We start from the raw sequence: 14,676 nt of genomic DNA on the forward strand, positions 1-14,676 counted from the left end.
TACCTGTGCAACCTACCTGAGCGAGGATATGGAACACTGATACCTGTGCAACCTACCTGAGCGAGGAAATGGAACACTGATACCTGTGCAACCTACCTGAGCGAGGATATGGAACACTGATACCTGTGCAACCTACCTGAGCGAGGATATGGAACACTGATACCTGTGCAACCTACCTGAGCGAGGATATGGAACACTGATACCTGTGCAACCTACCTGAGCGAGGATATGGAACACTGATACCTGTGCAACCTACCTGAGCGAGGAAATGGAACACTGATACCTGTGCAACCTACCTGAGCGAGGATATGGAACACTGATACCTGTGCAACCTACCTGAGCGAGGATATGGAACACTGATACCTGTGCAACCTACCTGAGCGAGGATATGGAACACTGATACCTGTGCAACCTACCTGAGCGAGGATATGGAACACTGATACCTGTGCAACCTACCTGAGCGAGGAAATGGAACACTGATACCTGTGCAACCTACCTGAGCGAGGAAATGGAACACTGATACCTGTGCAACCTACCTGAGCGAGGATATGGAACACTGATACCTGTGCAACCTACCTGAGCGAGGATATGGAACACTGATACCTGTGCAACCTACCTGAGCGAGGAAATGGAACACTGATACCTGTGCAACCTACCTGAGCGAGGAAATGGAACACTACACAGACATAAATGAGACATTTTACAGACATGATCATGGGTCCCTCCTGTATACTGTCCTTCACAGTGGGACCTGTGAGCCCGAACTGTGACCCAAACACCGGGCAGTGGGTCGGGGTGTAGGTACCTGTGGTTCTGCCCAGAGACCTGTTAGTGGGGATAGAGCTGCCTCAAGATGGTAAAATGAGGGGCAGTTTAATAGGGTGTGGCCTAAAATTCTTGTCCCTCCCCCAACCAGAATCATCTGCTGCCCATGAACCATCAGGCCTGTATTATAGCCTGGGTATAAGAGTGTCAGCTCTCTGCTCCACTGGGGAATGGGTGAATGTGTCTGGGTATGTGGGACTCTCCACTCATTGGTGTGGGCTAGGGATCCAAGTCCGGCTTGGGACTCCTCCAGTTACATGGGAGTAGGAGAAACAATAGGTTAGCTGAAAGCAGTTCTAATGTGTAGCGCTGGCTGAAAGCTCAGACTCAGGCACACTTTACTGCTGCGCTGCAAGTTGGAGTGATATCCCCCCCCCCTCACCCCCAGCAGCCGATCAGCAGAACAATGGGAAGGGAGCAAGATAGCAGCTCCCAGTAGGTATCAGAATAGCACTCAATAGTAAGAAATCCAAGTCCGGCTTGGGACTCCTCCAGTTACATGGGAGTAGGAGAAACAATAGGTTAGCTGAAAGCAGTTCTAATGTGTAGCGCTGGCTGAAAGCTCAGACTCAGGCACACTTTACTGCTGCGCTGCAAGTTGGAGTGATATCCCCCCCCCAGCAGCCGATCAGCAGAACAATGGGAAGGGAGCAAGATAGCAGCTCCCAGTAGGTATCAGAATAGCACTCAATAGTAAGAAATCCAAGTCCGGCTTGGGACTCCTCCAGTTACATGGGAGTAGGAGAAACAATAGGTTAGCTGAAAGCAGTTCTAATGTGTAGCGCTGGCTGAAAGCTCAGACTCAGGCACACTTTACTGCTGCGCTGCAAGTTGGAGTGATATCCCCCCCCCAGCAGCCAATCAGCAGAACAATGGGAAGGGAGCAAGATAGCAGCTCCCAGTAGGTATCAGAATAGCACTCAATAGTAAGAAATCCAAGTCCGGCTTGGGACTCCTCCAGTTACATGGGAGTAGGAGAAACAATAGGTTAGCTGAAAACTAATACATTAATAAAGATCAAATGGAGTGTGAGTGAATAAAAATATGTACAGGGAATTGAAGTAAATTAAATAAATATTTGAACAATCAACCGTCCTATATTCAAAGTAAATGGTGGAATAAATGTGTAAATACCCCGAGCCTGTTGCTCGAGATCCAAGAATTCTAATCTCCTATTGAGTGTTATTAAGTGCAGGGAAATCCGTGTGCAGTCGGGGTGCTCAGAGCCCCGAACCCACAGCTGAAGGGAAAATATCCCCAAAGTAGAAATAGGGCACCAAGCACTCCGGCACGGTCTGATATAAATGGCCTTTATTTCTTCCCATTAAAAACAAAAAGCGCCTGATGCGTTTGGTGCGTTAGCGCACTTACTCATAGGCAGCCAATGACAAACATGAAATGAATAGCGGGAGTGGCCTGACGAAGAAAGCAAAAGCCACTCCCATCCCAGTTAATTGGATAAAAAGCAAACGTGACAAAATTCGCCGCTACAGATTCCTTCTAACCGCCCCATTCGCACTTACAGCTCATAAAGAGTTAATTCAGCAAATTTGATAACAAAAGTGATTTTGTAAAGTAACTGATTCCTTTTTATACCGTACGAAATCCCATTGTAAAGACATCATTGCTAATAAATAAATATAGATAAGTTGTTATTACAAACAAAACAATGTATATTGTACATATAAACACCTGACTGAATGGGAAGGATTATCAGAACCAGACAGAACCAGTGATGGGACAGATTGGGTTGAACCCAGCGGGCATGGCGCTATCGCTTGTATGTGTCGCACATTCCCGCGCCCCACACACATATATGTTCCTTTTCTTTCTAACCGCGTCTTCCTTACTGGTTGCCATGGCCACAAGGTAGGAGAAAGGGCGTTCCCCAACGTAGGGGCTCTACGCGGCGCCGCCCTACAGCCACCCTGTAGAACTACGGCCACATCAGGGTCAGGGTACAGCACTGGGATGAGCCCAATAACAATGTGGCTGATTCTATAGAACTGGTTAGTAAAGCTGGGAACTAGCGCTGGGAATTCTTTCTACCTGTCCCATTCCCATTCAAATCATCATTCTTGGGGCGCATGCACGGCGCCATCAGGGAAAGACGCACCTGATGTGAGCTCCGTATCCAGGTCCGGTAAAAGTAGCATAAAACAGCTATAACTAAGCCAGCAACGAGCAACCCGACCTTCCTAACCTACCTACGCCAGAATGGCACCCCCGGGACCGAAAAAAAAGCTAACGGCCCAAAGCGCACACAAGTTTTTTCAACAACGGAGCCCAGACACTCCGCCATCTTTACCCGCTACACAGGAACACGAAGAGACACTCTCGCAGGCCGAGCAAACAGTAGCACCAATTGACGTACCAGAACTGCTGCAATCTATACAAAAAATGTTCCGGACAGAGCTAGCCGCTGCAGTGACACAAAGCAAATACAGGAACTGGGCACGCGAACCAACGCCTTAGAACTCCGCACCGAGGAGATAGTGACGGCCATGCAGGCTGACCATGATACCCTTGAAACATACAGGGAAAAAATATACATAATGGAGGAAAAATTGGAGGACCTTGAAAATAGGTCCCGAAGGGCCAACCTCCGCCTAAGAGGAGTACCTGAGACTTGGAAAACTTTGCAACCCGCCTCAAAATTGCTCCCAACTCTGCCACCGGAGCAACTACAAATGGTCCGAATACACAGAGCGCTTGCACGACCTCGCAATAAAGATTCACCAAGGGACATTGTACTTACATTCCAATATGAAGCAACCAGGGATGCGGTCTTACAAGCCGCTCGCCAAATCACCAGAAAGGACACTAATCAACTACCTGCAGATATATTCGCTGACCTCGCTCCCACCACACTCCAAAAAAGGAGACAAATGAAGGAGGTTACCCAAATTCTGCAAAAAGGAAAGATCAAATACAGGTGGGGCTTCCCCTTTGCGCTCCACTGTATCATAAATAACAGGTACTACACCTTTAAAACAGCGGACACAGCTCTTCTGGCTCTAAGCAAAGAAGGCCTCACCACACCATCACCAGTGCGATCAACTACCAACAGCCCGAGACCACACAGTGAATGGCAAGCGGCTAGATCCCCGCGGTCTCCCAGCTCCTCCGATCGATCCACTTCCTCACCCAAACCTCAGAGGCCAAGAGCTTACAACCCACACGAGGACCCGGACGCCAACGGATAATTGTCAAACTTACCACTCACCCAATAATGCTGGACATAGCACTGGACATCCTAACCGTTACTTCGGACCTGGAACAGATGCTGCCCACACCACCTAACCCCGCGGCGACAACTTAATATCAGTCGCCACCTGGTCAGGTCATTTATCCCTCCAGAGGGATTTTCTACTGCAAAACATAGTATGTTGACAAATCTGCAACTATTTTTTTGCTTGTTTAGTTCCAATGTTATGCTTATTTTAGTTAAAGTTCAAAAGTCTATAAAGCGCTCTAGGTCAAGTAAGACTGTATGGTACACTAATGTCAAATGTATGCATGTCTCTCCCTATCCGCACTCCCACTGTGAGGAATGCAGATACGGACCCTGTTATTGTAAAACTCAAGGTACACCATGCCCACCCGGCTGCAGACGATCATACAGCATAACAAATAAAAAGCAATGGCATTAAAAGTAATAACCCAGGGGGCGTGGCCTGAACGCTGTCTAAGATGGACGCCTAAGTACACAGCTCCTCCGCTCAAACCCGCCTAAAGCCTACAAAAGCGCCCGACTCGGTCACAATCAACCCACAAAAGAGGGAAACCCGAACCCGCCGAACAGGGGGAGCAAACCGGCAAGAGATAACAAGCCCCCCAGCGCCTCTACCCCACGAGCCTTTCCGGAGGCCTACACACCACGCGCACAGCCTACTTACGCGCCTGAGGGCAGCTACGGCGGACGCCCACACACGCGGGAAGAGATACCCGCAACGACTACCAAAGGGGGCAAAGGCATACGGTAAGGCCATTACCTTACAAACCAATCCTGCGCAGGGCAGCAGAAGCGGCGCCTAACACCACAAGCGCCTCTAGCCCACGCGCCCCACCAGAGCCCTAAGCATCATACGCACAGCCTACCTGCGCAGTTAAGGACAGCCGACACCTACACACGCAGAAAGTGGCACTGACAACGGCTAACAAAGGGGGCACCGACACACGGTAAGGCCTTCACCCTATAAAATAACCCTGTGCAGGGTAGAAGCAGCGGGGCCCGAGCCCAGCCCTGAACAGACCCTAGGGAGCGACACGCAGCAAACGCAGGCCCCAGAACCAAAGACACAGCACAAACCAACCCTACGCACACAGCCAAAAAGCTGTACCAGAAGGAGACAACTCACACTCTACTCTGCCACCCCCGAAAACTAAAACTAAGAGGAAAGAAAGAGCGAAGGAGAAGGGGAAAAAAAAAAGGGAGAAAAGGGGAAAAAAAAAAAAAAAAAACGCTCACCCCAGTGCACAACCAAAGACTCCCACTCTTGATCCAATACTCACACCCGAAAAGGGGAAGCAAGTCATAACGCCCAGACGCCACCTCCAAAAACACAAGACAGCCCGCAAAACACAAGAACAAAACCGCATCTACCAAAACCTAGCCAGCAAAAGCTTAAGAGGGGAAAAGACAACCAACACTGCATAGCAAGCTACACTGGAAGTCGGCAAAGCCCGAGCACCAGGTAGCATTGGAAGTCGATAACACCCGAGCACCAGGCATCTCTGGAAGTCGGCCCCCCACAGACTAGCGGGCATAAACGGCACAAAACTAACAACCCAAACATCAAAAAACACCATAAACACCGGGACACCGGGGCAACGCAAATCCTCAACAGAAACCCCAACAGGGAGGCACCCGGCTCTCAAACCCCAAGACAATATCCACCACAACAACCATCCCCCTAAGAACTCTAAACGGACCCAACAAAATGACTGGAGGACGACAGAAACACACAAACACCACAGCAGAAGGAACAACAGACTTCTTTAAAACAAGAACCGCAACCAGCAAAGCAGCTAAACAAACCCCAACCCCCATGGAACAAGAACCAGACGCCCCATGCACAAGGAAAGACATACAAGAACTAAAAACACTATTACTAAGCTTTAAAGACGAAATACAAAGCGAAATAAGACACTCCCTCTCTGAGGTAAAATCAGAAATCACAGCAATGGACCAAAGAGTCCAACACCTAGAACAAAACCAGGACTCCAATCAGGAAACAACATCTAACATGGAAATACAAATCCAAGACTTACAAGTACAACTGAGGGAGCTACAAGAAGCCCACGAAGACTTAGAGAACCGCACCAGAAGAAACAATCTACGACTCCGAGATATACCTGAGACAGCACACCTAGACTCCTTCCTCCCCAAATACTTCAAAGCCATACTACCGGAAGCAGAGGAACGGCTACTACTACTAGACAGAGCTCACAGGGCGTTCAGAGCCCGGCCCAAACCAAACTTACCCCCCAGAGACGTAATAGTGAGATTTCACTACTACCACATTAAAGAAGCTATTCTAAAGGCATCCAGGACACAGCAACCGGAACTAGATGGAGTCACCCCGAAACTATATGCAGACTTAGCCCCATCCACCTTACAAAAGAGAAGAGACCTGAAGCCACTAACAGACGTCCTACGACAAAAGAACATACAGTACAGATGGGGCTTCCCGTTCAAACTTATATACCAACAAAATGGTCTCACCTTTACAGTCAAATACCCGAGTGACATAGAGGACGCAATGACTTATCTGCAAGACGAACCCGCTACCTCTCCAGAAAGTGCACCAGTCAACCAAACATCAAACGACCAACCACCGACCCAAAACAGCGAGAGAGAAAGCACCTGAACTAAAGGACTACAAAGCTACTAACTCAACGATCAGTTACTAAGTTAACCCATGAGAAAAACCAACAAAAACTTTTGAATCCGACACCAAACGACCAACTACCGACTCAAAATAACGAGAGAGAAAGTACCTGAACTAAAGGACTACAAAGCTATTAACCCAACGAACAGTTACCAAGTTAACCTATGGTCGAAGTATTACAGTTGAACTAAGTATAATCTATGTTGAGGGGGGGAGGGCAGGGCTTGGGAGGTGTAGGGGACGGAGAGAACAAAGGGGGGGGGAGGGGGGAAGGGGGGAAAAAGAAAGGGGAGGGAGAAAATAGGGGGGGAAAAAAAAAAAAAAAAAGGGAGGGGCAATGAAGGTAACCCAAATACAAAACCTTGACCGAGGGCAAATCAAAATAATTAACACTGGCGGGGGAGCGGATAAGCCACTAACTTAAGCTCCATATCACGACCCCCCAGTCTATAACTTTCCTAGTGTGGCGCGGTGACACACACCCCCCTCGGAAACAATTTCTGGCCCCCCCTCTTGAGGGGCCTGGAACCAATAGGTTCATTCTTTTCTTCAACTAGCAAACACTATCGCTAACTTAATCAAAACTTACCTAACTACTTTACTATAACCCTTTTCTCACGCCGGTCAAACTCTCACTCTTCTTACAGATTCTGTTGACCTCCAATCGCCTGTAGCACTCAACCTCCAGAAAAATGCTGGATCCATGGACCCACTCCAAACCCCCCAGCTTCAACTTAAAGGTATGTACTCACAACGTCAAAGGTTTAAACTCACCACAAAAACGAACATTAGCCTTCACAGATTACGCTAAACAACACATAGATGTTCTACTATTACAAGAAACACACTTCAGCAAAGCCTCATATCCCAAATACATCTCCAAGCACTATCCACAAACGTACCTAGCGAACTCCCCAACCAAAACCAAAGGAGTAGCCATACTGATAGCTAAAAATACCAAATTTCAGCTACGCCAGAAACACATCGATCAAGAGGGCAGATACATAATACTAACTGGCCTCCTACAAAACCAACTAACAACACTAGCAACAGTATACGCCCCTAACACCTCCAAAAGAACATTTTTCCAAACATTTTTCACGAAACTCTCGGAGACCTCGGAGGGTAGAGTTATCATAGGAGGCGACTTCAACACAACAATAAATAACAACCTAGACAGGTCCAGAGAGATCCTAGACAGCCACACTCAATCAGAATACAATCGTGACTCTAAATACCTCACTAAACACTTAACATCCGCAGCCCTAGTAGACACCTGGAGAGAAAAACACCCACTAGACAGAGATTACACCTTCTTTTCTAGTGCACACTCTTCATACTCTAGAATAGACTTCATTTTCACTAAACCCACACAGCTAGAACACGTCCAAATAGCCAAAATCCACGACATAACCTGGTCTGACCACGCAATGGTAGAAATAATTATGGAAAAATGGGACACAACCAGAGGACAAGGGCAATGGAGACTGAACGAATCACTACTACTAGATAACGACACACGCACAGAGGTAACTAACTCCATTAAGGAATACTTCGAAACAAATAAAAAAACCGACACCTCCCTGGCAACACGCTGGGACGCCCACAAAGCGGTAATCAGAGGAATATTGCTCAAACACGCCTCTAGATTGAAAAAAATCAGAGAGGGAAAAATCCAAGAGCTATCAAACCGATTACACAAATTAGCTACAACACACAAAAAAAACCCAACATCACAGAGCTCCAGGGAAATCCAAAACACAAGATCCGAGCTGATACAAGCGCTATCAGATAAAGCAGCATACACCATGCGCAAAACAAAAGCCCAATACTATGAATACGCAAATAAACCACATACAATGCTGGCCCGCAAACTTAAAGCCCTCAGCACGTCACAAACCATACATGCTATACGAAACCCCTCAGGAACGATCACTAGAGACACAAAACAGATACTCCAGGCATTCAAAAACTTCTATACAGACCTATACAAAGACGACAAGGCCCCTGAAGCCCACTCAGCGCCCACCTCAGACTTCCTAACCAAATGGAACCCACCGACCTTAACACTAGAACAAAAGGAAATGCTCGCCTCCCCAGTAGACACAGAGGAAATTGAACAGATAATAAAAGAAGCTAAGTCAGGCAAAGCCCCAGGGCCAGATGGCTACACAGCAAAATACTACAAGAAATTCGCAGACCACTTAATCCCCCACCTAAAAGACCTATTCCAATCTTTCTTAGATGGTTCACCCCCCACCCCACATATGCAAACAGCAACTATCATTATGATACTAAAACCAGGCAAAGACCCCCATAACTGTGACAGCTACAGGCCCATATCATTGATTAACGCGGACCTCAAGTTGTTCGCAAAACTCATGGCCACCAGGCTAAACAAAGTGCTCCCACTACTCATCCACTACGATCAAGTAGGCTTTGTTCCCGGCCGACAGGCAGCAGACAACGTCCGCAAAGCAATCAACCTACTCTCACTAGCCCCCAAAATGAACTCTACCTCACTTCTCCTATCACTGGACGCACAAAAAGCTTTCGATAGGCTAAACTGGAAATACATGTTCGCGGTACTAGAAAAACTGAGATTACCTAAACCATACATAACAGGACTGAAACAACTATACACGACACCCACAGCACAAGTAACCATAATGGGAACCCACTCAGACCGAATAGAGATTCAAGGAGGCACAAGACAAGAGTGTCCCATGTCCCCATTAATATTCGCACTCTCCCTAGAACCTCTGGCCTACGCAATCAGGCAAAACCCTAACATAAAAGGATTCCAAGTCGGCCCCATAGAACACAAAATAAGTCTATTCGCCGATGACATCCTGCTCACATTAACCTCCCCCCAAACCACATTACCAAATTTACTAACAACCCTGGAAAAATTCCAAAACACCACAGGGTACAAAATAAACCCTTCCAAATCTCACGCCCTCCCTCTACAAATGCCCAGCTCTGAATTAAAACTCTTGCAACTAAATTTCGATTATAAATGGGAAAAAGAAACAATAACATACTTAGGAATCAATCTAACCTCTTCCTACCAAACACTCTACAATGCCAATTACCCCAAACTACTAGATAAACTAAAAAAAGATCTAACCATATGGCACACATACCACCTCTCATGGTTCGGCAGGATAGCAGCAGTGAAAATGACCTTACTCCCAAGAATACTATACCTATTCAGGACATTACCAATACAATTCCCGGAACATACAGCAACCACTCTACAAAAATCCATAACAAATTTCATATGGGGAGGCAAAAAACCCAGAATTAAAGCAACAATTATGACCAAACCCAAAACATTAGGCGGCCTGGGAGTCCCACATATCTACCGATATTACCTAGCAAGCAGACTAGAAGCAATGATCCTCACACATAAACCTACAAAAGAGCCATGGAAAACAATAGAAGACCAAGCCACAACACCAATGAAACTAGCCCACTTATTTTGGATACCCAAACCACTAAGAATAACCCCAAAGGACTTACTACCAACTTCCAGGCAAGCGCTAGACCTATGGGACGTAACGGCACATAAATACAAACTGACCACAACTGACTCCAAACTCAAAACCATTTTCAACAACAAAGACTTCACACCAGGCTGTACACCCACAAACTTTAAAACATGGATAGCAGCAAACTTGACTACCATAAAAGCCCTCGCACCAGAGCAAAAAATCATCTCATTTCAAGAATGCACAGACAAATACGAAATCCCAAACACCCAACTATTTCAATACCTACAGATAAAGCACTTCATTGAAGCAAAAACTAAAGCACAAACTAACAATCCACTAACACATCTAGAAAACATTTGCCATAGACGATCCCAACCAGAGCACTTAATTTCACTGCTATATTACCAGTTAGCAAAAGACACAACACCTCTACAACAAAAATATATGGCCAAATGGGAAGAAGACCTAGGCACCACAATATCAGAACAAACCTGGTCATACATATGGACCGCAGCTAATAAAACCTCAATATGCGCAACCTCAAGTGAAAGAGCATATAAAATTATCTTTAGATGGTACTACACCCCAACCCGCATCAGCAAACTCTCAAACAACCCAGAACTAGCAACTTGCTTCAGGGGCTGCGGAGAACAAGGATCATTCATGCACACATGGTGGACATGTAAAATAGCCCAAGAATTCTGGAATACAGTGGCCACCCTACTCTCCGAGGTCCTTCACATCACAGTAGAACCAACTCCACAACTATTCCTACTAGGAATAAAACCAAGAAATATACAACCCAAACAAACATGCAAACTAACCACACATATCCTCACAGCAGCAAGATCACTCCTAGCAGCTAACTGGAAACAACCTAACATACCTGGCACAACAACACTGATAACAAAAATAAACTGGATCAAAGCCATGGAATCGATCAGGAACAGACTCCTAGACAGAAGCTACGAAGGGGAGTTGGAGTGGTATCCATGGAACCAATATCTGGAGAGTCAACAGGCAGAAAGCACCACATAGAAACAAATTGAGAACCGGTATTCTTCAATTCCTCCCCCACCCTGTCTCCTCTCTCCCCTTTCCCCACTAACCCCTACCTACTACCCCTCTTCTTTCTTCCTTTACTTCATCTTATTCCAACAATCACATAATCAATCATAGCCTGATAGAAGGAAAACGGAAATATCCGTGAAAATAAAGAAAAATGCACTAAGCCATTTTGTTACCAATTTTGTAAAGTTTATTGAATAACAAGAAAAACAAGTGTTTGGAATGTATAACAAATATGCAGACTGTTTTACCGTCTTTCTTCTTCTGTTAAAAAGAAAAATCAATAAAAACTTTCAAATTAAAAAAAAAAAAAAAAAGTATTAAAAAGAACAATTAAACTGAGCCCTTGACCCTTTTTTGGTTGGTTGGCAGTAACCCTTGACATTAAAAAAAAAAAAAAAAAAAAAAGTAATAACCCACAACGCTAGGGGACTGAACTCCCCTAGAAAACGTAGACAAGCCTTCCAATGGTATGAACGTCTGCCCCCGGATGTTATCTGCATTCAAGAAACCCACTTCACTAAGACCTCGCATCCACAATTCCTCCACAGACAATACTCTAGACACTTTCTAGCATCTGCCCCCCAGAAAAAACATAGGGGAGTTGCTATATTAATACACAATAACCTACCGTTAGTAATTACTGAAACAGAACTAGATAAGGAAGGACAATATATCTCTATTATGGGCACCCTATACGGAAGAACCATACGGATAACTGCTACCTGTGCACCAAATGACAAACCTAAGGCCTTCTTTAACCGGCTAGCCAGGAAACTTACCCACTTTAATTTCCCGTTTAACCCAGTAATGGACAAATCCAACTCAACACACTCAACTAAAGATAATAAGGCCACAAGGGCAACCCAGGACATACTCAACACAACCCATTTTGTAGATACATGGAGAGAGCTACACCCTTAAGGTGGCCATACACGCACCGATATTATCGTACGAAACCTCGTTTCGTACGATAATCGGTGCGTGTATGGCATGTCAGCGAGCCGACCGATATCACAGGAAGCTGCTGAAATCGGTCGGCTCGCCGATCGGCCAAGTTAGAAAATTTTGATCGGGCGCCATAGAAGGCGCCTGACCAAAATTCTCCCTTCAGAGCTGAATCGGCAGAAGGAGGTAGAAATCCTATTGTTTGTACCTCCTTACCTGCCGATTCAGCCCTGAATGGTGTGTGGCGGATCTGACGATGTTTCGTGCGACCGACGGTCGTACGAAACATCGTGAGATCGCCACGTGTATGGCCAGCATAAGACAAGGGAATACACATACTACTCTGCCCCACACAAACAATACTCTAGAATAGACACAATTCTACTAAATACACTAGCAACACCTAATCTAAAAGAATCATACATAAAGCCATGCCCATGGTCTGACCACGACCTCGTTGCCACACTTTTAGTGGTACTAGATACCCCAATAAAACACACACGGTGGCGACTCAACGAAAGCCTCCTTAGCGACCCTCAATTAGTCATAGACTCAAAAACCACCCTGACTAATTACTTTAAAGAAAATAATACCCCAGAAGTAACACCAGATATCATCTGGGCTGCCCATAAGGCAACTATAAGAGGATACTTCATCCAACAAGCAGCAATAAAACAAAAAAAAGAACGAGAAACACATAATAAGCTAGAAAAATCCCTACAAATACTAAAAAAACAAAACCAAACAAAATATTCCCATCAAATAACCAAACGAATCAAGGTGATCAAACAAGAACTGAATACACTGCAAAAGCACAAGGTAGACAAAGCAATCAGATGGACAGACTTTAAATACTATAAATACTGCAACAAACCAGACAGATTTTTAGCAAAACTACTAAAGGACAAAACCCAGATTAATCAAATACCACGAATTAAGACCCCTCAAGGAGATATCACCTCCAACCCAGAGAAAATACGAGACACATTTCTTGAATACTACAGAAAACTATACGCCCAACCCCATAACCCTAACAGAAACGCTACACATAGATTCCTCGCACAGCATCCAACCCCAACCCTTACAATAGCAGAAGTGGAAAGATTAAACGAAAGCATTACACTAGAGGACATAGGCGATGCAATCAAAAACCTTAAACTAGGGAAGGCTCCAGGACCGGATGGTCTATCGGCTGGCTACTACAAAAAATTCTCAGAAATCCTAACACCACAATTGAAAACCCTATACGATTATATTGCCCAAGGCAAAAAAATAGCCCCAGAACTACTAGCAGCACACATCACACTAATACCAAAGCCAAACAAAGACCCTTTACATCCCAAACACTACCGCCCCATTTCGCTCCTGAACTTGGACCTCAAGATACTAACCTCAATCCTCTCCAAGAGACTAGCAGCACTACTCCCCAAACTCATACACAAAGACCAGGTAGGATTTATACCCTTTAGACAAGCAGGAGACAATATTAGGAAAATACTAAATATCATTCACCAAACCAAAAAAACAGGCACACAAATGGGAATTCTGACATTAGATATAGAAAAGGCCTTCGACTTGGGATTGGGATTACCTAGAAACTGTCCTACAATCAATAGGAATGAAAGGCTCTTTCACAAATATCCTACAAACATACTATTCCACACCCACAGCCACATTAAAACTCCCTGCATCCACACAACAAAACATAAAAATACAAAAAGGCACAAGACAGGGATGCCCACTGTCCCCAGCACTCTTCGCCCTGGCAATGGAACCCCTAGCTATAGCGATCAGGCAACACCAAGACATTAAAGGTGTAAAAATTGCGGGGACAGAACATAAAATCTCCTTGTTTGCAGACGACCTATTGCTTACCATCACAAACCCACTCACTACTCTCCCTCATTTACTGAAACTGATTCAGGACTTCTCCCAAGTGTCAGGGCTTAAACTGAATCAAGACAAAAGCGAATTTATGCCATGTAATATCCCCAAAAACACGGTAAAACTTATTAAACTCAACTTTGAGTTCCAGATTAGGGAGAAGTACCTACCATACCTAGGCATAAGTTTAACCCCCACCCTAGACACTATGTACACACACAACTACCCCCAACTGTATAGAAGTTTAACACAGGAAATGCAGGGCTGGAATAAGAAACAAATTTCTTGGATGGGGAGGGTTAACTGTATTAAAATGATGACTTTACCAAAACTGCTGTACTATTTTAGGGTCCTACCCATAGCAATCTCACAGAGAGACCTGCAAAGCTTCCAGAGAACTGTTATGATGTTTATTTGGAACAATAAAAGACCAAGGATTAATAAAAGAACAATGTGCCTACATAAATCAAAAGGAGGACTCGGAGTCCCAAATCTACAACAATATTACAGGGCAGCAAGATGTGCCCAAATTGCCCCACTACATGGAGAAACACTAGCCC

This window comes from Xenopus tropicalis, chromosome 8, assembly GCF_000004195.4.
Source record: "Xenopus tropicalis strain Nigerian chromosome 8, UCB_Xtro_10.0, whole genome shotgun sequence".
Taxonomy (NCBI): domain Eukaryota; kingdom Metazoa; phylum Chordata; class Amphibia; order Anura; family Pipidae; genus Xenopus; species Xenopus tropicalis.